This window comes from Psittacula echo (assembly GCF_963264785.1).
Source record: "Psittacula echo genome assembly, chromosome: 3".
Taxonomy (NCBI): Eukaryota; Metazoa; Chordata; class Aves; order Psittaciformes; family Psittacidae; genus Psittacula; species Psittacula echo.
In genome coordinates, this window is record NC_137736.1 from 96,315,031 (window position 1) to 96,338,906 (window position 23,876).

A 23,876-nucleotide genomic window follows, 5' to 3' on the forward strand; every position below is an offset into this window, starting at 1 on the left:
AGAGCCTGCTGCCCTCAGTCACATCCCCACAGGGTGGAAATGCCCCCTGGGACTATGCCAGAGCAGAGCTGGAGCACATGTTGAGCCAGCATCCTGGCAGAGGATCTCTCCAAATGATTTAACTTCTGTGCTACCTGGCTTTGCAGCAAATCCCAGCTTTCCACAGGTGCAGAAAGAGGCCTGAAATGTGCTGTTCCTCTCTGCTGCACAGCAGTTTGGAACCAGGAGTAGACAGTCACCCATTTGATACCCTGGGAGCTGGATTAAGATCCAAAACCCTGCATCTCTGGGTGATTGAAATAATCCTTTTTTATGCTGGAACAGGAAAAATGGTGCATCTAGAATAACAGGAAAATATTTGTTTATACTTCCTATTTCTGCTGGGCTAAGAAAAATGGTTAAAATAAAAAAAGCTTCTGTAAGAAAAATATATTGTTTAAAAACCCTAACAGACCTTTAGCTTGTTCTTAACTTTTATTAAATACATTTTCCTCACATTAAATATGGATATGTCTTGTTCTATTCACCAGAAGTATTTTATAATTTCACTTTATGTCACCCCCAAAATAAAAAGAATAATAAAAAACCAGAATTGAGTCACCTGTCATACCTATAGAACATTGGCAAAGTAGGACATGTTCTAAAAATGAAAAGACGATTGTTCAAAGCAGCACGTGCTGCTTTCAGTTTGGTATTATTGTGTTTGCTGGTGCTTCCATGTCTCATGGTGTGTTGAAGCAGATGTTGCCATTTGGGAATGTCTCTCGTTAACAATGCAACTCATATTCAACCACAGCATTTTTCCAACAGATCTATTCCTTATGGTAAGGTATGCACTTGCAATGAAAATTGCAAGTGCATACACTGTGCGAAGGATCTGAGCTGAATGAGTTTAACATAGTTCTGCAGCCCTTCAAGCAATAAAGCAAATGACAGTTAATGTAGTTGCTCATTAAGGGAATGCAATGACTGATTAACACTTCACTCCTTCACAGCTGAGACCAAGACATCCATCTTCCCACAGGCCATAAGAATATTTTGTTTTATCCTTGTCAAAACTGTACAGTCAGAAGGTAACATGCCTATCTCCCACGGGCTGCTCGGCTACGTTGGAAATGGTTTAACAAAAGAAACCATACGAAGATGACTCAGTCTGCTGTACATGTCTGTTCATATTGTGGGATTATGCAGCTCTTTTTTTGCATGGACAAAGAGAGCTGCAGTACTCAGCTACTGTTTACAAACAACACATCAAATCAATGTTGGTACAAATGGAAGCTGAATTTGAGGGCACCCACAATGTCAATCACTGTTATGGGATTTTAGGACTGCTTGAATGAGCTGCAGACAAAGGTGCTGAGCTTGTCTGGAAAATCCATGACCACATGGAGGAAATGAAACCCAGAGAGTTATTTGTGGTTCTTACCGCTGTAGCTAAGTGTTGCATGAAATTAATTGCTTAAAAATTGCACCTTGCTCTAATAGTTGCTCTTCAGGCATGACATTTATCAGACTAGATTCATGGCCAGATAATGTACTTCGAAATGGTGTTGCAGGTGTGTGCCCTGCTCTGAGCCCTCTCCCATAGCCACAGCTCTTACACTGTGGTTTTTTAATAGCTGAAGCTCCCATAAGCTGAAGATGATGCGGTCCAGCTCTTCTCCCGCCCTTGAATGTCCTCTCCCATCCATTTCCAGTGCTGGTACTACTGAGCATGAAGATGTGGCAAACCAGGAAGCTGATATAGCTAAAACCTGACCTGTCAAAACCCCCATCAAATCTATTTGTCTCAGCTGGATGCGTTTCATGAACCAGCACACTGTGATCACAAACACCACAGGCTGGGACACAGCTGGTGGGGAGACAGTCTCAGAATGTAACCCCCAAAATGAGATGGAGAGGCAATTGTCCATGAATGCATTCAGTGAGGACAGTTGGAATACACTGATTTATTCCTGTTGTGTTTTCAACTGTTTCCAGCACAGTTTTAGCTTTACTATTATCTCCCAACTGCTGAAATCAAATTTTCCCTACTCTGCTGAAAGACTGATCCTACAAAGGAGCATAAAAAGAAGAAAATAAAAATTATCTTAATGAATGCAAGGACATGTGAGGCAGTAGTAAGTTGCTTGTCTAGGGATGTGCTAACTGATAATATCAGAGAGTTTCTTTTTACTGAACCCATCCTTTTCAAATTACTGTTCTCTATGGTGGTAGGAAAGCTCCACTTTTCCCATTGATCCTAACTTTGAACAGCCGCTCCTCTACTCTTCTTTTTCCTAATGCCATTTTATTTAAGACAACACTGCTCAACCTAAACCTAAAATCAAATGCTCTAAATCAGTTTGCTACTTCTGGCCATGCTTCAGCAGGAATTAATGTGGCCTAATTGTGGGACAAGGAATAACTCTTCAATGAGGGGGTGGTTGGTCACTGGAACAGGATCCCCAGGGTACCAAGACTGTCAGAGGTCAAGCATCTGGATGATGCTTTTAGTCATATGGTTTAGTTTTAGGTAGTCCTGCAAGGAGCAGGGAATTGGATACAGTGATCTTCACACGTCCCTTCCAACTTGAAATATTGTATGATTCTATATTTCTATGAGCTCTGTTTCAGGGTTTTGTGAATGAAGTTGGAAAATAGAAAAAAAGCCAGGCACTCAAATCCAGTTTTAAAAAAACTGGTAGATGGCCAGGTATTGCACTGACGGGGAGCAAACGGTCCCCATGGCCACAGACAGACTGAAAAGGAGCACTCTGCTGACCTGTATTGACAGGGGAGCTGGACTGGATCAACATTTTTTCTGTTGAAAAGATGCATTCTCCCTCCCTTTATTACTTGACAAAACTGCAGTCTCAGACTGGGATACAAAGAAGTCAGACTTTGATCTTTTCTAGTTTACGCATTCCCATACAGACTGAGGACTGTATTTCTGAGACTTCGCGATAACGGTATCCAGCAAGAGGAGAAGCAATAAAGTTATTATGTGTCTCAATAAAGGAAGCGAGTAAGACTTGGAACACACACATGGAGTAAAACTGCTGAGTCAGGGAGAGTGACTTTTCCAATTATAACAAAACATTAACATGCAGGTCAGAGGCTGAAATATTAAAAAGCAGTTAACAGGCCTCTTGAGAAGCACTGGTAATGCACAGCAGTTCTGCATACTTGCAGACAATGTAAAAAGCCACAACATTATCCCTTAAAACCAAACACTTAAGTGCAGAGCTCAATTAGTAAAAGCTGTTCAGGAACTGAAATGTTAGTTCTGCTGGGAGATGCCCTGCCTGGGACCAGAAGTAACAGCACTGTGATACCCTCCAGGATCCAAAGGTGCACAGCAAGGCAAGGAGACTGCTGAAGGCTGAAGTAAAAGCTGTCAGAAAGCCATCAGGTGGAGAAAAACATTAATGGTTGTGATGCCAGTGCCTTTTAACACAGACAAATGACCTTTCTCATGACTGGCCTTGGGTTTTTTATTGTCACAACTGTTTGAACCAGCAACACTTTGATATTGATAATCTTGAACCCAATTTCAAGCATGCTGTGCACCTCCAAATAGGGTTATATTTTTTTATAGAGAGCTCTACTTCCATTTAGTTAATAAAACTGAGTCTCTCTTGTGGCTCATGTGCAATTTATTACTCTCTTACAGTCTACAGATGGTTGGAATTTGTCTACTGGGAAACACAGTACGTGTCCTTTACAACCTTCAGCTGAAGGATTCTTATCAAATAGATTTTCCAACATAGTTTGGTGTAAGGGAATGCAGGAGCTGTCGAAAGTATCCTAGGTTCCATGCACGACCTGCCTGAGCTCAGGGGTGTCACCTATCTCACAGCCCAGCCTATAGCCAGCTTCTCTGCCCCATATTGTTTTATGATTGGATGATATGATGGACTGATAAGGTCAGTATGGAAGTCCATGACAGTTTCTAGCTTATTCTGTTTGCTGTGCACACAGAGGAAGAGAAAGCTCAAATTTTCTGCATCATGCTGTGAAGTTGTTTGAGCAGGAGCTTAATTTCAGTCAGTTTGAACACATACTGAAACTGAGATCACTATTGCACTGCATCAGCGTTTGACCTGTAGTTAGGCACCTGTGAAATGACAGTCTGCCTGACTATTCCATGGCTTAGCAGAGAAATTAAGTCCCTGTTTGATCATATTTGCTCACTTAGTATTATACTATGCCAAAATTGCATCTAAGCCACTGGAGAAGAGGCTTTACTTTGTCTGTAAACTTCATGGCTTTTGTGGTTTTGTGTCAATGATTTCATGCCCTGAATTTAAATAAACTGTGAAATAAGAGTCTGTTCTAGAGCCCACCCAAAAGATGGGTGATGTTCCCAGCACACTGATCAGACATATGAAGGAAATGCAAAACCTACATCTGACCAAAACAGTATGCAACCAAAGTTTCTGCATATGTCATGCCAAACAAACAAACGCTGCACCTAGCAATTTTTATAGTCAATGTGCTCCATCATCTACATGATAACTTCGTAGGTGCAGTTAGAACAAAGGTTTCAGTCCCTGAGCAGATGTTCTGCAGCGAGATCATGACAGTTGTTTCAGCTAAGCAAAGTACTGCCTGGCTCTGTCTGAGATAAAGCTCTCTCTGTTGGAAGGAAAATCTCAGTCAGTCTGTGGCTATGTCATCCTTGCTCTGGGTGAAAGCTGATTTGATGTGTAACATCTGTTATTTTCATTCAAATTTGAAAGACCTGTCTACATGTTTTGGTGTTGGGCTTTTTTTCCCCCCTTGGTATAGGATGTGAGGGAGGGAAAAATAACTAAATTGACCTTTCAGTCAACTGAGATGCAGTGTAAAAAGACTCAAAGAAATGACTATCCTTACAATTATGCATAGTAAGGCATTCTTACTCAGTTTTTCTCATGTAAAGAAAACCAAGAAAAACAGAGCTATTATGACTTTACCCACCTACAGACTAAGCCTGAGAAGATCCTATTTCTCAGACCTTTGTCAAATTTTCAGTCTATGTAGCGGGAATTCTTTTTCCTCCCTTAAAAGATAAATATGTTAAGTATTCTCAAAGGACAATAGCTTTCCATCTGAGAAAACAAATGTCATCATTCTCTCTGAGTCTACAACCTTGCCTTCCTTCCCCTCCTCCATCTTTTATCCTATCCCTCTGGCCACAGGAATATATATTCTCCTTTTCCATTAATCACTCTTTTCCTGGGATCTTATAACATCTGGGGACAATATATACTGAGACAAAAATTATACTTTATGAACATTGACTCAACTGTAACCTATCTTTCTGTTTGATTTTAAGTAATAAAAGGAATGAGAGACTCATAGCTATTTAGATCAAGAAGTAAGCCACTGATAATGAAAAGCAGTTCCACTGCTGTAGCCACACAAGCGCTATGGCAGGAATTCCTAACACTCCTGACACAATGCAGAGCCATACAGCAAAATCTTCATCAGGCCGATAACCACAGGTGGTTCACCACAGACCTTGAAGCGATAGATAGAACAGTACCTCAAGGAGTTCACAGCCAAGTGATACTCAGGAATCTCCCATCTCACTATGAAATGGGCTGGGTGCAGAGCTGAGTCCAGGATGATCCCACTGTTTTGGATCTAAAAAAATTGTGGAGGTGCATTTCTGCACACTTCCACAGGGTCACACAACATACTTTCATTGTGGGAGCCGGTCTTGAGTTGCTTGAGGCTTTAGAGAGAGAGTTTGGCTAGTTCTGCACAACACTCCGTCTTTTGATGCTTCCACAAAGCATTTATATCCCCTTTTAAAGCTTGCCAAAAAATCAACAATTAAAAAATACTCTAACAATGAAAACTTCATATGATTCTGATATGTATAGAAAGTACTATGATGTATATACACATTGCATCTTTCCCAACTTCCTTAGCAGTCTTCTTTATGCCCTTAACAGATTTGTGTATCTCCCTCCTAGATTTTTAAAAAAGGAAACTGAAAGCATAGAAGCTCCAGTGCTCTATTGTGCAACATGAATTTGAGGGACTAGAACATTTTGATCCAGCACATGGGCTTCTGCCATTTGAACTCAGAGAGAAACTAAGTTTGTGTATAATTTAACATAATTGCAGGGAAAATCCTTTTAAAGCCAGATACTGAAACATCTGTAGTGCAAAAAGACTTCTTGTCTGCAAGCTGCTAACATCTCACCAACCATGTCCAAAATAAATGATTTTGACTAGATTCGTTTTTAATCTAACCTTAAGCTGGGGCTTCCAATGCCACCGATTTCAACCTGGAGAAAAGTAGAAAGACCTACTGACTGATAAGAAGCTAAATCAGAATATTACAACAAAAAGTGTTAATCAAGACTAGACATAAGCAGAACCACCTTCAGCATCTACTTAGGTGAGAAAACAAACCCGAATACACTTCCAGATTCAGGATTATGTCAGAAAGATGTTGCTTTGTCCAAAATCTCAAAAAGCTTGTTTATTTTTTTCTCTATTGACCCTTCTCACTTCTGTTCTTTTGAATTGTTTGATATTCATTGCAACATATCTAAAACTGGATTCCAAAGCTGGTGCTGGTGATGTCAGATCATTTCTTCATGTAGCTGCTTTACTTTGGTGTTGCAACTACCGTAGAAAATGAGTTCAACAGAATGAGATAGGATTTAGGCTATCTGCTACCTAAGAAACCCAAACTATGACTTTATATTCAAGCAAACTCAAGGTGAGGTCTAGAAGAAAAGCTAGGTATGGGCATTTTAGGTAACCAGCTGTCTTCCCAACACCCTCTCTTTGCCCTCTGGCTTTGTGCTTGGAAAATGGGAGCTTTCCTCCACACAATTCTTCCCTGCTGTCAGCTATCTTTAAACTGACTCTTGCAGCTGTATTCTGAGACATGCTGGGTTGTAAGCTCATCAATACTACGTAAATTTACCCTGTAAGCAGATTACCTGTTACTGTGGGAACAGACAAACCTGCGTCTGTCACATTGCTTTCACTTTTACTGGGCAAGGTTAATGATGAAAATAAGGTTAATCCAGTGAAAGTTTAAGCAATTGATTACAGAACAGGAAATTGAGTTACAAAGAATTAAAATATGATGCTAATGTCTTTCTTTTAAGCGGTTCCTTCAGGGTTTTTGTCAGCATTTTGAATTTGGTTGCCACTTGGCATTTGAGAAAGTAGCATTTCCTCATGCTGGCAGATGAATATTCTCCAATAGCAAAAAAGATTTGGTTAATTTTTCTGATAAATGCCACTACTTTTAATCTGGAAAAATAAAGATTTTTGAAAAGCAGGTATTTGGCATCTAACCCTATGTATTTCTGGCTGGATTAATATTTATTTTTTTTTAATTGGAACTGAATTGGACCTTTAGGTATATTAGTATTATCTTCGAGACTAACAAAAGGATGGAAGGCACACGTTCATTTGACACCATAAACTATCTATACAATAGAATATTACGATACTGGAAGGCAAATACTTCAACAAACCTGCAACAAAGGTAGTTTCCTTTTTAGCTTTCGAACTTGGCTGGCGACTACCAATCATCTGCACCCTGGTGATCAAAAGTGTGTAAGAGAATATAAATTGCCCACTCTTTCTTGTTTGTTATTTTTATATGTTGACTGTACCTTGCAGAACTACTTTAAGGTTAATTTTTAGGCTTAATGCACCTCTCCCCCAAAAATATTCAACAGTGACACCCATAGAGACCATATAATGCAAGCTCTAAAAACCATACATGAAACTTAAGATTTTAACACAGTTTTAGAGTGAACAACACTCGACCTTTGGGAAACTTTTACCATAATGGAAAGCTACACTTGTTTTGTGATAACTAACTCCCCAGGTATTGAGGTCTAATACTGAAAATGGTGTATTGCAAGCAAGTGAAAAGAGCAAATGGAAATTGCACAAACCAATTTGTTGTTTTCACTTATGCTTCAGAGCTCTGAATGTCATCTTGGGTGGAAAATGTCTTAGCAGTTTTCTCTATCCATCTGAAACCATTCTAATATATTGAAAAATGGCAGTGACATTTTCCCAAGATATTTTTATGTGCAGTACCTGGTCAATCCTAAGTGAGAAGATAAAAAAGGTCTCTGATTATAAACAACTGAAACTGTGTCCTCAGTAGAACTGCTATCCCCCCCCCCCCCTCCCCCCCAGTATATAGGGGCTTTTTAATAGAAGAATCCTCATTTTCATAAAAATGATGCATTTTTAATTCAGAAATATAACCCTGATGTAATATAACGTCTCGTCTCATACTCTCTTTTTCCTTATAAAATGTAGACAAAATAGCAGCGTGTTACCCACTTAAAGCTCATTCTCTGGTCAGGCTGAGCAGAACCTCCAAGTCCAAGTGCTTTAATATCAGCAAAGGCATTAGGACTGGCAGGTAAAGAGTCTAATGACTTTTAAATGGATATTTCCTCTCTCCCCACATGGTGGTGACTGAGCTTCAAACAAGCTAGTGCCCTTCAGGTGAATTATAAACTTTAAATACATATAAAAACTGGGAGATAGATCCAAACCAGCACTGGAGTAGCAGTTTCCTCATATGCTAGGTTTTATAATATCTTAGGGGTGTTGCCTTGTGGGAAGTGTGGAAGAATTTTTCACCCAGCACCAGACTGACTAAGGAAAGCTCCTTGTCAGGTTTTGGCTTCTCCTAGAGGAGCTGGAGCAATGCTGGATATATCAGGATGTGCTGTTCATGTTGTCACACTTAAACAGGCAACAGGTAGAGCCACAAGATGTTATAAATATTTCTCAAGCTATGAAAATCCACACATGTCCCCTAGAATAAAGATGGATTTAGAGTAAAACACTTCCTGGAGAAGATGGAGGCATATATGCACCTGTTCTGGTAGAGCAAGATGACTCCACAGTCTCATCGGCATCAGATGCCAACTCCCTCATTTCTGAAGACAGAAATGATTTAGGATGAGACCTCGACCTGCTCTGTAAGAATTATTGCCATTACTTCTCAGGTGATGCAAGTAACAAATTTCTTAGTGAACTAAACTACCACTCTTGTGCCTTTATCTGTGCATATATTCTAAGACAATAAAGGAATAATTTCTACAGTCAAAAAGAGTTTTAAATTATTACCTTCCAAGTGATGCTTCTTTTTGGACTGGGACCAAGTAGGAGTTAGTTATTTGTATATTTCTCACATAAAATCTGAGGCTTGGATCTTTACTGAACAAGCCAGAGGATTTATTGCATAGCTAGGAAAGCCTGTGATCTAAAACCAGCAGTACTGCTTATAGTCGTACAGTTTTTCGCATGTGCTTACGAGTTACACCCTGGAAAGGGCAGAAAAGCAGGTGTGAGAGGAGTGGGATGAGGACAAAGCTTCTATGCATCACTTCAGAAGGTGAATTAGTGCCTTGATGCTCTATTAGTATTTGTATACATATTCTTGATGCATTGTGCCGAGGTAGCATTGGCTCGGCTCTCAAAAAATAACATGGGCTAAGAGCATAAAGCACTGGATTTGGCAGTGGAAAAGCCTTTTCATTTCCCATCTTCTTGACAGAATTGAACTGGTTTCCAGACCGCCCTCAAATGACTGTGCCTCAATTTCCCTGTCTGTTAGATGAGTACACTGATACTGATATGTTTAGAGATGCACTTGGAGATTCATGGGGGAGAGAGGAGAGCCAGCTGTGAAATGGGCACCAACATCTGTAATGTTGCTATTACCTGAGTTACCTTATATACACAATGTCCTGGCACCTTAATATCTGTAGTGCAAAGTGATCATGGACACAAAGGGAGGTCAGCAGGAGGGAGAATGCATTCACACCCATAAAAAAACAGTTCAAGCACAGAAGTGCCCAAAACTAAATGATGTGCATCTCTGCCTGAAAGTAGTGGTGAGAGCTGTGAGGCCAAGTAGCCCACTTTGAAAATCTTAGGTTAGAGGTTGCTGCTTGTTTGTTCTTTGGGCTTTTGGTTTTTTGTTTGTTTGGTTTTTTCTTTTTCCTTCAGGGATTTGCATGATGACCGGTGTTTATTCAGATCATCAGCTTCATGAACAAGACCGGGAGCATTCGCTGGATTTTATCCCAGTCAATACATTTTCAAGAGAATCACTGAAGTGATTGTAAGAAAGCACTGGAAACACCATTCCTGGAAGTAATTCCCAGCTGTCATGTTGAATTATAGGGACACTTAGAGCTTCAAAGTTTTCCACGTCTCTGTTTAATCCTCTGTAAACTGAGTAAAATAGAATATATCTCAAAAGGATGTATTGAGTTACCAAAATGATATTGTGAAAGATTTCCTGTCTCTTCAGAAGAGGTGAGCTGTCTAATGCAAGGTATTAGTGTTCTGTTATGAAGCAATTCTTTTTCCTAGATAAAACAAGACAAAATCCTGTAACTTGGTGCTTCATTACTGATGACTGGCAGCTCACTTTCAATTCATAATTATAGTCTAAACCCACATCCCATCCATTTCTTCATAGTAAATGCTTGGATTTGTGTACTAGTGATGTAAGAGGAAAATGTGTAGACCACTTCTTTAATTTCAGTAAAGAGGAATAAGGGAATAGTATGAGATAATGCTCCTGTTTCAAATAATCATAATAATAATAATAAAAAAAAAATCTGTATTTTCCTTTCCTACATGTTACACATTTTCCAGGTTACGTTAGAAATTCATGTTCACTTCATATGTAACGTATTTGTTATTTTCTGGTTTTCATCCAAGGCGTTTTGCCATTATCCTGCCAGGACTGTATGTTGTCTGACCACTTCCCCATTGCAATTAAGGATTGAAACCACTTGCTTACGCACAACGGAGACCATCATACCTAACCCCAAAGGAGGCCAGAAACTCCTAGCACACTGCATTTCCCAGACCAACCAGGAGGCCCAGGGCACAGAAGGACAGTGTGTTATTTGCAACAAGGGCTGGCACACTGACAATCCACATGAGTGGAGCATTTCAAAATAAATAAATAAAAAACCCCACACCAGCAGTGGGGGTGGATTAACACATCTCATAGAGAGAGTACTCCTGAACTTTCATAATAAAATGAGATCAACTACTTCAAAATCAGTTGTTAAGAACATGCTACCAAAGAGCCAGCCTCAAGGAGTGATGTTTAGCCAGAAGCTTTTCTTCAAATCATGCAATTTGTATTTGGCAGTCAGTGTGCAGAATCATAGGCTTGATCTGAACAGACATCAAAACATGAAACTTGCACAAGTGACAGCCTTCCCAGGGAATTTCACTTTGTCCCTCCTTCCCTTCCCTTGCTTTTTCTCCTTTCTTTCTCCAGTGCCAAAGCCAGAGGAGGAGGTGAGATGATGCGTCGGGGTGCCAGAGGTAGGGTGTAAAAGAGAAGGAAGCAGTCTCTGACTCTAAATGGAAATACTTCATTGACTTCAGTGTGTTTTGAATCAGGCCAATTGTACTCAACAAATTTAAGAGTGACCATTAAGCAATAAGTAAGATTCAGAATCATACAATTGCAAAGATAAGTGATTGCTGAGTCCAGACTACAGTTTTCATATGTGTGCATATGTGTGTGCACATACACGTGTTGGGGGCTGAGGGTAATAGTAATCTGACATGTTTATCAACCCATTCAATTAATCTTTAGTTTCTCATACGGCAAATCTTGTCATATTACAGAGCTGCAGTGACATGTGTGTGAATCTGGTAATCTACGCTGAAAATACTCTGCAGCCATTTGTTCCATCTCTTCCTTAAGGCTGATGTTCAGAGACTTTAAAATGAAAATCAGTTTGGATTGCCAGAGAATACAAAAAACTGAGCAGGATCAAATTGTACTGGATATCTAAGTCCGCGTGGCAACATTTTTGAAATGCTCTTACACAGTTATAGCGTGAGGACATAATGTTTTCTTAGGATGAGGAAACTGGGAGAGGAAGAAGCCTCTCGAATGACATACTGGCACAGACATTCATACATACAGAATGAGACCTTAGGTGTAAAGAGTGTTCTGTCTGTGTGCATATTTAGTTTGAATTGGTTCTGTCAGAAAGATCCAATTCAATTGTTAAGAGAAAAGAAATGACTAGGTTATCTTTTTTCCTTCTAAACTTTCATATCAGAATGAAGTAAGCCACAGTTTGAAAGTAAGAAGCTGTTCAGATTTATCATGCTCTGGAGCCATTAATTGCAGTGTGTCCCACTTCTGTTTATTTGTTTTAGTTCTTCTTAGTGTTGAAAGACTGACCCTCATGGACATAAAAAAGATTATCTAGCTTCATCTGTCTCACCATCCTCTGTGGCTTGAGTCCTTGTGGTAGGGCACTTCCCCAGACTACATGACACAGCCAGATGTAGCAACTGGATACTGGGCTATGAAATAGCACTAATTTCAGATGTCAGCCTTCACACCTCATAAAACAGGAGCATATTATAGTGTATGTTAAATTCTAGAGCAAATAATACCAAACATCTATGCGGCTGTATTGTAGATTTGAATAATCTGGCAGGCTGTATTTGGAAATATTCTCTAAATTTCCTCTGTCCCTGCCCTGAGACTGTGGTAAGTAGCACAGAGACCAGCTGTCCAGCCTTGTTTTTCTAAGCCATTGACTAAACAGTGAGTTCATGTTCAAGATAACTGTGGGGAACCAGTTCATGAACTTCTTGAACTCTGCTGTTCATAAGTGTGGTGATGGGACTGAAAAACTGCCATTTAATTAATGGTGAGTCTCGTAACTAGAAACGAACCTTGAGCCAAGTGGTGGGGTTTTTTTTTTTCATTAAAAGATGTCTGAAGAACAAAAATAAGTGAAAGTGCTAAGCAGGCTGAGCTGTTGACTTTTTGCCAGGGAAAGCCATTGCTTTGTCAAAAAGGAAGATAAAAACATCACCAGCATATACCATTCAAGAGCTTGCACTGCATGCTGGCTACAATGCTAGAGAATTGGCATGGAGCAGAATACTCCCTTCCAGATTCACTTCTCAATTTGCAAAATGATTAACCTGCAGGTCTTTCCACCAGTGGTGCCTGGTTTACTGCAAGTTTGAAACTTCTCGTTTTCTTTGTGGGATTCAGTTCTGAGCCAGTTACAAGTAGAATAGGAATTGGTCTCTGAGGGAAGAAAGCTGCATATACATTAAAGTTGCAATCTTGCATGACAGTTTCAGCCTCTAAATCTCTCCATGTTGCTGACAATGCTTGGATATTTAGACTTTGCCCAATACAAATGCTTTCCTATTATACTTTTAAAAATTGCATGAAATGGCTTTAAACTGCAAAAGTGTAGTTTTAGATTAGATATTAGGAAGAAATCCTTCACTGTGAGGCTGGTGAGGCACTGGCACAGGTTGCCCAGAAAAGCTGTGGCTGCCCTGGAAGTGGACAGGGCTTCGAGCAGTCTGGTCTAGTGGAAGCTTCTAGTGGAAGATGGTCTGGGGTTGGAATTAGATGAGATTTAAGGTCCCTTCTAACTCAAACCATTCTATGATTCTATGAAACACAGACTTATGGTACAGAACCACATACTCGGCTTTCCTTAGCAAGAAACTGCATAATTCCACTGTGCATCAAGGTACATGCCACTTGCATAAGCAAAGCAACATCTTCCCCTTAGTGTTAGAAAGCGTTTGACATCCAGAAGCAGAAATCAAAACAGAAGAAGGGCTGAAAAAGACCTTCTGAGATAGACCCTTGCTATTGCAAGACTTACAAAATATTTAAGTAATCCCTTTCACAGATAAAGTGTATCTAGTGAGGTTTCTAGAGAGGTTTCTGCTCTCACTGGTACTTTATTCCAGAACATGACTCCTTAAAAGGGTAAAGGAAGACGAACGAAGCTGGTGAAGAGTCTAAAGAACAAGCCTTATGAGCAGTTGCTAAGTGAACTGGTGTTGTAAGGGGCCTGTAAGAAGACTTTTCACTCTCTATAACTACCTGAAAAGAGGTTTGTAGAGAAGAGGGTGTTGGTCTCTTTTCCCAAGTAATAAGAGACAGGACAAGAAGAAATGGCCTCAAGTTGCATCAGGGGAGGTTTAGACTGGATATTAGGAAAAATTTATTTGCTGAAAGAGTTGTCAAGCATTGGAACAGGCTTCCCAGGGACGTGGTGGAGTCACCATCCCTGGAGGTACTTAAAAGGCACGTAGGTGTGGTGCTTAGGGACATGGTTTAGTGGTGGACTTGGCAGTTCGTGGCTGGACTTGATCTTAAGGGTCCTTTCCAACCTAAATGACTCTGATCCAATGCAAGCCTTCTTCTGATTTCCTGCTTAAATGTATTCCTTGCTGGTTTATATTCGTTTGTCTGTAAACCTTTAATTTAAATGAACTCTTTTTTCCTCTCTCATATCCCTAATGTATTTATGGCTAGCAATTATACCCCTTCAGCCTTCACTTTGAAAGCTCTCCACTCCTCTGATATTCTGGTCGCATTTCTCTGTTCTGCTTCCAGTTTGAAATCGTATTTCTTGAATGTGGGTACCAGTTTGGGACAGATTGTAAGATCTCACTGAGGCCTTAACCCTGCCCCCTGTGGAAATAGAACTGGAAAAAGAACATTGTATTTGGAATCTCACCCTGCTTCATCAGCTTAGTGGTAATTTCCTTTGAATAAATAAAAATGTGAACATTTCAAACTATAATGAGTAGGAAGCTCTAAACTAGCAAAGTATTATTTTCACACTTTGCCTTTATATGAGGTGTCAGAGTATTTTATGAAATATAATTAGGATCCAGATCTTCAGAAGAGTGGCAGAATAAACAGCAGTGTCCCGTTTCAGTTCATCCTTTTATTGTGATTTTGTATGATGAAGCAGAATAGGGTGTAATCATCTGCAAGCAGTTATTGAAGAAACTATCCTATTTCTTCAGGCCCCAAGCTAAATGGTGCTGAGGGAGCTGGTTTCTATGTCCATTGGACCTGAAACTATTGCTGATTTTGTGCACTCTTGGTGCACTTGTTGAAGAGGTTAGACAAGTTTTACCAATTCTGACCTACTGATAACTGATCATTACAAATAAAATAAAGGTAAACCAAATAAAAGGTAGCAAGTAAAGTGCATTTCTTTGCTATTGACTATGCTACAGGGTTAGGTGGCCTCGTTCTGTAAACCCTGCCTCTGCTTTGTAACGCTCCTGGGCAGCTTTTACCACAGTCTTTATTTGAACTATTAAGTGTCACTGGCTGCAGGATCAAATGAAGTGATAAAGGAAGAAAAAATAGTGAATGTGTGTTTCGGCAGGTTATTTTGGTGTAGGCTTTGATAGTCTGCAGTGTACTGAGGCTGCCATGTTGGGCACTGTGACACAAAACTTTACGTGATCCTTGCCAAAGCACTGGTGGACACTGTCCAGAACTAGGTCTATAGTTTATATTCTCCATAATACTTGGAATGAAACTCAGGGACTGGTGCTGAGCAGAGATTTCCCTTGTGTTGCAGGGAAAGAGCAGAAAGAGTGAGCTTGATAATTAGGGCAGACATCTGCAAAGAGTCACCTCAGCCCTGCATCCCTGCTTTAGGATAAACATGCAACATCACATCATAATTTACATTAAACTCTACTCCAAATCATGGTTCTCCTTTTTGCACTGAGCATCCTACTAAATTGGAAAACCTCAATTTGCTTTCCTTCTAATTATTCCAAGCAATGTGGAACGGCTCTGACAGGTGGGCTTACATAAACGCCTTTGCTCCCACGTCAGAAGAGCAGATGATTGTACTACTTTCCAGGGAAGTGGGACATGCTTCTGTGCCTTCTTTCATGGAGGCAGAATTGAATCCAGATGCTTTTGACTCATACTTTAACCACTGAAATGTGTGGAGGGAGAGATGAAGGCAGATGTTCCAGATAGATATTATCTCTAAGGCAGATTTCTCTTTTTATGGGAACACACCACTCATACACACACACATATATTCCCCTTCTTCCTGTTTCCTCCCTCCTCTAAATCCCTACAACTGCCGTGCAAACTGGGAGAGCCCATCCTTCAGCCAGAACACAGATATGTGGTTAGGATTTCTTCTTGGGGATCCTGGAATATGTGTGGGCTTGAATCCCACTGGAGAAAGAGGAATGTGAAGGCAAGTCTCCCACATCCTGTGGAGTGCTCTGATCCATGACTTAGTAGTTGAAACAGTGTGCCTGTGGAACAGCCCAGCACCTCCTCTCGAAGGGCTGTTCTGTGTCAAGTCCAGTCCAGTGCTCTGAGAGCACCTACCGACATGACTGGTGCCAGTGAGATGAATGGAAAAAAGTAGTTTTTGAAATCTGATGGGATTAGATGAAAGTGCTGTCAAAACTTAAATGGGAAGAATAGAGGAACTGCCTTTTCTGTTACAAAAGGAGATCTTCTTTCCTCCTTCCATATGGCCTGGGAATGCCATATCCCTTTCATAAGATAAAGATTTGTCTACATCAAGTGACAGTTAATTTATCTCAATCAGCTCCCTTTCAGATATCACTTTGTACTCAGTCATACTTAGGGACATTACTTTTTAAGAAGAAGCTTCTCTATTGCATTGATCTCCAGTGTTTAGGTCTTGCTTTGTTCCCACAGGTCTTCATCCAGCACTTAATGTTTGCAGGTCTTCCCTGTTCAGTACTGTCTTGAAGGGATCTTTGCTACATCATCTGGTACTCTGTGTCCCCTCTCGTGAGCCACAAGCACTGCTGGGTATGTCTGACAGCTTCTGACTCATATTCTCTGTTGTAATTGCTGCTGTGTTATGTCTTTTCTTTTTGTGTCACATCTATTTCTGCATGCCCCATTCAAGACTCAGCTCCCACTGAGGCTCCATCACATGCACACACACCATCAGAATCCTCAGGCATCTTCAGGCACCGTCTTAAACACAAAAAAATACCACCACAGCTCTGAGCCACAAGCTGCTTGAGTGTACTGGGAAGTCTAACTACATGCTTGCCCTCTTATTTTTTTCCTCGCATAGACTATTGGACACTGCTGCTTCTGAAATCAGAATATTATTCTCTTGTCTTAGCTGGGTTTACTCACTATTGATTTTGTGGCTATTGGCTTCTTGGGCAGCAAGAGAGCCTGGATATTGAATCAGCATGCAACTATTCTGCTCCCTGTCACTGGATGGTGAGCTGCAGGTGCTAAGGCATGATCCTGGGTTTGGGAGTTTTGTTTTGGCCTGAACCACTTTTCCAGGCAGTTCAGGAGTCTCAGATCCAGAAATTCCAGCGTGGTGGCTGGAGCTCCAGACTCCATTAACAAAGCCATCCTTGTGAAGGACAGAACTCAGGGAACTGCAGTCCGGTTTCCAAAGAGCAGGGCTTGGGCTAGCCACACTGCTTTCCACAGCTGGACATGGCAACTCTTATTCTGCACCAGCTGCCACCCACACAGGCGAATGAATGTGGGCTTGATGGATCTTTGTCTGACTCAGCACTGTTGTTCTTATGCTCCTGTGTAAGAAAATTGTCCTTTGGCATAAATGCTGTCAAGAAATTATTTGTTTTCAATTCTATGTATCTTAAAAAATGTGCTAAGTAATAGCATCAACAGCTTCTTCCTTGGCATCAGAGCAATTCCACCATTTCTAGGCAGTGCTGAAAGCAGTAGACGTGTAGCAGTGACTTGGAAGATGGCCACAAGGACGTAAAGTTTTACAGCTCTTAACTGCATTGTAAACTGGGATCTTAAGTCAGGCAGATGGTCTTAATAAAAACTTAGAGCTACATGGATTTCATCATAGAGTCATGGAGAAGGAAAGGCTGCTCAGGGAAACTAGACAAAATGTTCAATTAATTCTGACCATGCCATTTAATGATAAATACTATTACTGCAATGCTTTGATTTAATCAATTTATTGTATCATATGCTGTTTTGTTTTGGCTTGTTTTATTTGGAAAAATAAAATCAAGACACTTTGAATTTATAGTTTGACCAGACTGACCTTAATCAGCATCAAACTCTTCATTGCCTATGCTCCTGGGATGGACTGTCGTTGCTGGGATAGACTCCCTTCTCATAGGCATGGCAGGAGTCTCTACACGACAGCTCTGCATGTCACCTGTAACTCAGTCATGGACCTTGTCTAGCTGAGGATACCTGAAAGTTTGGCACTATAAAAAGATGTGCTATGACAGTCAAGTGATGCTAAAGGAATGCTTTCCATACATAAACATTTTAGAATACCTGCCAAAAGAAGTATCCAGAAAGTCCCTCTCCTGCACAAGAGGCCTTGAGGTGATGTAATGCCAGTGTGTGAAGCTTGTGCAGTGCAGAAATAAATTGTGTAAATTTATATAAGGTTACTTCAAGCCTCCTGACTGAAGAAACCTGTTCCAGAACCTATTAACATCTGAATAATATTTTCACCAATTTCTCTGAGCTTTTTAACAGGCTCTGAGGACTTTAACTACTGACAAGCAGTGTGGGCTTTTTTTGTTTTACCAAGCATTGACAGCCACGAACTCTTATTGCCTGGTGTTTTCCCCAACACCCGGTTGCTGACTTAGAATCATAGAATAGTTAGGGTTGGAAAGGACCTTGAGATCATCTAGTTCCAACCTCCCTGCCATGGGCAGGGACACCGCACACTAAACCATGCCACCCAAGGCCTCATCCAACCTGGCCTTGAACACCGCCAAGGATGGAGCATTCACAACTTCCCTGGACAACCCATTCCAGTGCATCACCACCCTCACATTAAAGAATTTCTTCCTTACATCCAATCTAAACTTCCCCTGTTTAAGTTTGAACCCGTTACCCCTTGTCCTGTCACTGCAGTCCCTGATGAAGAGTCCCTCCCCAGCATCCTTGTTCTAATACAATGTAAGAGCATTCCTACAGTTTCTAGTATTTTTTTTTTTTTTTCTGAACAGGTAAAAATGCTACTTTTACTACTTTAATGTAAGAGCTTTTACATAATCATAAAAGACTTTCATATACTAATTATTTCTGTTGAGATTTCAAAATCAGCTTTATTGCTTTGACCTTTGTAAACCCACTAGACTGGAAAGAAGTAGAATGGCAATTCACTGGGGAGTTTAACTGACATTTTAATGCATTATTCCACTGTTTTCAAATATAGCAATTATTTCTTGATATATCAATTGCTGTTTCCCAGACTTTTCTAGAATACTATCTGAAATAAAAGCATAAGTTTTCAGTGAGACATTCTATGTTATTTGCCATATTTTGCCACCCTCTGTTTTACATTTACACATTTATTTATATTAATCTAGTGATTAATGTATATAGCATGTAGAGAAGTGAAAAGGTATGGTTAAGTTAATTTCATGACAGTTTCGGAGGCTGAAGAATTTAATTTCCTCCTAACATGCATGGAGCTTCACTACAGGATTCTCTTTACATCCCCTAAACTGTCTGTTCTGTGCTTTGGAAAACTTACTGTCCAAAACATGCTCAAAACTGATACATCTCAACTGAACATCTGTGCCAGGTCCAATACAAACTTTTGTTCATGAAATAATTTTCCCAACAATATTCCAGCCAATAGTAATAGCAGAGAAGCTAGTTACAAACATCTCTCCACAGAATAAAATCTTGCTAGTGTAAGAATATAACACCAATGTTTGTTAAAAAAAAACCCAAACTGACGCAGTTGGTTGAATGCTCTTACTGCTTTACTGAAATGGAATATTTCAGCTGCATAATCCCCTTTGAGTTAGCAAATGCTGCCTCATTTGAAGTGAAGGTTGGGAGATGAACTTTTAGTAATTCTCCCTATTCTGAAGGAGAACAAACTAAAGTAAAACAAAAGGACTTTTTTTTCTCATATTTTACTTTGACCTGCAGGCTTGCTGGTCTTTGACATTTTTAGATTTTCAAGACTTTCAGCTTTGCAATGAGAACCTACTTTCAACACAGCCTTTTATGCAAACACTATGTTTCCTGTTTTGCTTCAAAGCAAAATGATGAAAAAATCCTAGCAGTTACGCAGTCTTATCACAACAGGTAGCACACTCATGGTCGTCTCCAGCAACAAAAGGATTTTGCAGACAATAGCAAACAGCTGCATTGTGCTCAGGGGCCAAAAGTGCATTACAGAGCCAAGGCTTTGTTCATAGGAACTGTTAGGTCATTAGTCCTCACATAATCCAAAGAAAGACACATTTTTTAGGAAGAAAATATCTTTCATTAGGCCAACAGTTGGGTAATGCAGGTATTAGGTAAAGCAGATGCATTTTCAGGCAGATGAACTACTCTTTGGGTCCAAAACATAGGGAGAATATGAAAGCAATAGTAGTTAACTACTCTGAATTGCACTTAACTGTTTAATTAGTCAGATATTTGAGAGACAAGTGCTTGCTATTTCGGGAGCAGAGGGTGATCCTGACCCTGCTGAGAGTATAAGAGGTGATGGAAGCTAAATGATCAGAGGAAACAGTAATTCCCACCAAAGATCAGCACAATTTGAGATATGGGGAAAAGCTGAGGCCTGTCTCAAATCCTGCTGTTATGGTATTTAGTATCTGATAGAGTTACACATTTTAGTTCTCTAGCCCATCTATGGTCTTGCAGTGTCAGGACTGCAAGGTTAGAGATGGAGTAGATGTTTTGGGAATATAGCTTTCCCGATGGTAACTGGATGTCACTGTTTTTTCCTAACTAGGTAGCATATGGTAGTTCATTGGTTTCACCCCCAGAGTTCCCTAAGAGCAGGGAATGTATCGTGTGATGCCTACGACACTCCAGGATGCATGTGTGTAGGATCTCTGTGGATTCTGGTGGTTCTGGTGTTGCAGGTGTTTATCATGAAGGTTGTGGCAAGATTTTGATCTCATTTCTTGAGCTATGCTGGTCTGACAGAAACTTGTTTTCAATGACAGAGCTAATAATGATGTTTTTTGAAGGGAAGGAGGGGTGTTTCTGGGAAAAATCATTTCAAGGTATGATTTTCTTCCAACATAAGTCATAACTCGTTAATATTTTCCAGTATATATTTCCTGCATACTGTGATACGTGATACCCAGTAGGGGATTTTCTCTCTGTGTTGTAGTAAGTTTCTACAATGTTTAGGCGGCTTCTTCAAATATGCAATCCTAGAGGAGTGCCATCATCTGTAGCTTTGTGAGGGCATGTCATGCATGTTCTCCTCAGAGCAAATGAGGCGATGTCTGTGGGCTGGTTGCATATCAGTTTTTCTAGTGTGTTTTGGGTAGCTGATGGTTTGTGGAAGGAGGTGTGTTGGTCTGTGGATTTTCTGCATATGGTAGTTTGAAGGTTGCTATTTTTTATGTTGACCTTGGTGTCTAGATAGTTGATGATGAAGTAAGTTTTCCAGAGGTAGTCCGATGGACAATTCTGGTTGCTGAATTTGTGGTAGAAATTAATGAGGGAATGCAAATTTTCAGAACAGATGTGATCTATGTATCCTAGTGTATCCTACATCCTACTGTACTCCAGGATCCGATGCTGGTTTAGTGAGAAGGTTAAAGTCTTTTTCTTGAGGTGAATCCTCAAGAGCCTGATACGCGCATGCAGATCAGGTGTAATCCTTCCCTATTGTGCCATAGTGATGATAGTACGAGAGATGGTGACAGTAAGAAGATAGTTTATGAAGCAGTGATCCTGGGGGAAGCACATATTTTTTTATGGAAGAAAGTTGCTTTCTTGCATAAAAAAGTATTTAAAGATGGTGTCTGCAGAGCCTCATAACTCTTCACTGGAAGTCTCCTTGTGTTTTCTTCTGCAAGAATGTAGAAAAGAACATTGAAGAGTTCACACAATTTCTTTCTACATTAGGAAGAGATTTGAGCTCCAAATGAGAAGAGTTCTTCCTTGAGTTCTCATACGAAAGCATCAAAAATCATCTCCTAGCATTGCTGATGTTATCCTAACTTCTCCTTTATCAACTGTTTAATAACTAATTGGTGACTAAATTTTAAAAACTATGTAGACCCTAAAAAAACCCAGTTGTACCACTGCAAAAAATTATTTCACTGTTATTCCTCTCCCGAAAAAATTGTTATAGTAGATCAATCCAAAACTCATTTGAGAAGCCCAGCTCAGTATAATATGAGATTATTTTCATGGTTATTTTACAGGAGATGGTGGCTAGTTTAGCTTCATTTTGTTTTCAGAAAAGTTGAGACACACTTAGAGAAACAATTCCTGCAATTCATTATGGACCACAATGCTAGCAATGTTTTTGAGCATAAAAGTAAGCAGTTGGAAAGAAGAGGTAGAGGTAGCCATTCGAGTTTGGGTTATTGCTTCATGACTTCCTGGTGGGTTATGTTGGGAAACAGGTGCTCTCACCATCATTTCTCAGATGCGTCTTGTTGGTGAAGTAATTGTTATTGCACCATTTGGGTCCAATGTTAAATGGTATCAGCTTATTTTGATAGTAACTTGTTGCATGGTGGTTTGATGTATTTCAGACAGTTTCCTTTAATTTGCTGGAGCATATAATCATGTCTGGTTTGGTCAGCCTCTTTGGGAGGTAAGGTTTCTCAGTTTCTTAGCTTAGGCAGACCTAAATGGGATATTCTGTTGCATATCAAGAGTCAAAAACTAGACTGATCTTCTACAGTCAAAATGACTGTCCAAAAATGGACCTGTGTAATTCTCCCATATTGTTCAAAGCCTTGGCCAAACTTCAAATCACTTGCCCTTATGTCTGCACTGTTACCCCACTGAATTTTACAGGCTTGCAGACCTGTCTTTGTAATAAGCACTTCTGTGGGATTTAAGAGAATGTTTTCTGCAAAGTGGGCTAGTCAGGCACACAAAATGGATCTTCCAAGGAGATAGTCACATCTCCAAATGTGTATATAAACTGATGAGCAAAAGTCCAGAGGGAGGGAAGACTTCATGGAGGCAGGAAAGATGCTAAATAAACCCTAAATGAGTAAGTATGTGAAGGAGGTGCCTACAAACCATAGCAGGGTTTTGAATGCAAGCTGAGATTTGGAAGTGCAGGAAGAAATTCCTAACTGAGTGTTTGAAAATGGCTCTGTAGCAGAGCAGCTGTGTGAGGGCAGATGGGGAAGCTTCGATCTGGTCACTGTGGCAGCCAGGAGCCTACACAGCTTTCTGACATTTCTTCACCCCAGACTCTGAACTGTGTTGTCTGTTTTGGACAGCGTGAGTCATAGAATCATAGAATAGTTAAGGTTGGAAAGGACCATAAGATCATCTAGTTCCAACCCCTCTGCCATGGACAGGGACACCTCACACTAAACCATGTCACCCAAGGCCTCATCCAACCTGGCCTTGAAGACTGCCAGGGATGGAACATTCACAACTTCCCTGGGCAACCCATTCCAGTGCCTCACCACCCTCACAGTAAAGAATTTCTTTCTTATATCCAATCTAAACTTCCCCTGTTTAAATTTGAACCCGTTACCCCTTGTCCTATCACTGCAGTCCCTAATGAATAGTCCCTCTCCAGCATCCTTGTAGGTCCCCTTCAGATACTGGAAGGCTGCTATGAGGTCTCCATGCAGCCTTCTCTTCTCCAGGCTGAACAGCCCCAACTTTCTTCGGCTGTCTTCATACGGGAGGTGCTCCAGTCCCCTGATCATCCCTGTTGCCCTCCTCTGGACTTGTTCCAACAGTTCCATGACCGTTTGTGCTCATTTTAGCCTGGCCTGATTGAAGAGTGAGTTAAAACATGGAGGGGTTGACAGTCCTCTGAGGACCTGGACGACCAAAGGGGTGAGGGGATAACCGAGAGGGTGCACCCAGGGTGCCTCTGCTTCCAGGGATCTGGGGAAAAGGACCCTCCAGACTCAACCCCATGCTCGAAGCTGCCTTGGCTGCCAAGGGCGGCCAGGGTGCATTGCATACCTGAGCGGGGACCAGGTGACGAGGGGGCGAGGGGACCGAGCAGAGCAGGAGGCTGCCGAGGCGGGGCTGCTGTACTTTGCAATCTCACGGTGGAGGGGAGGCAAAGAGTTTCGCTCCGCGAGGG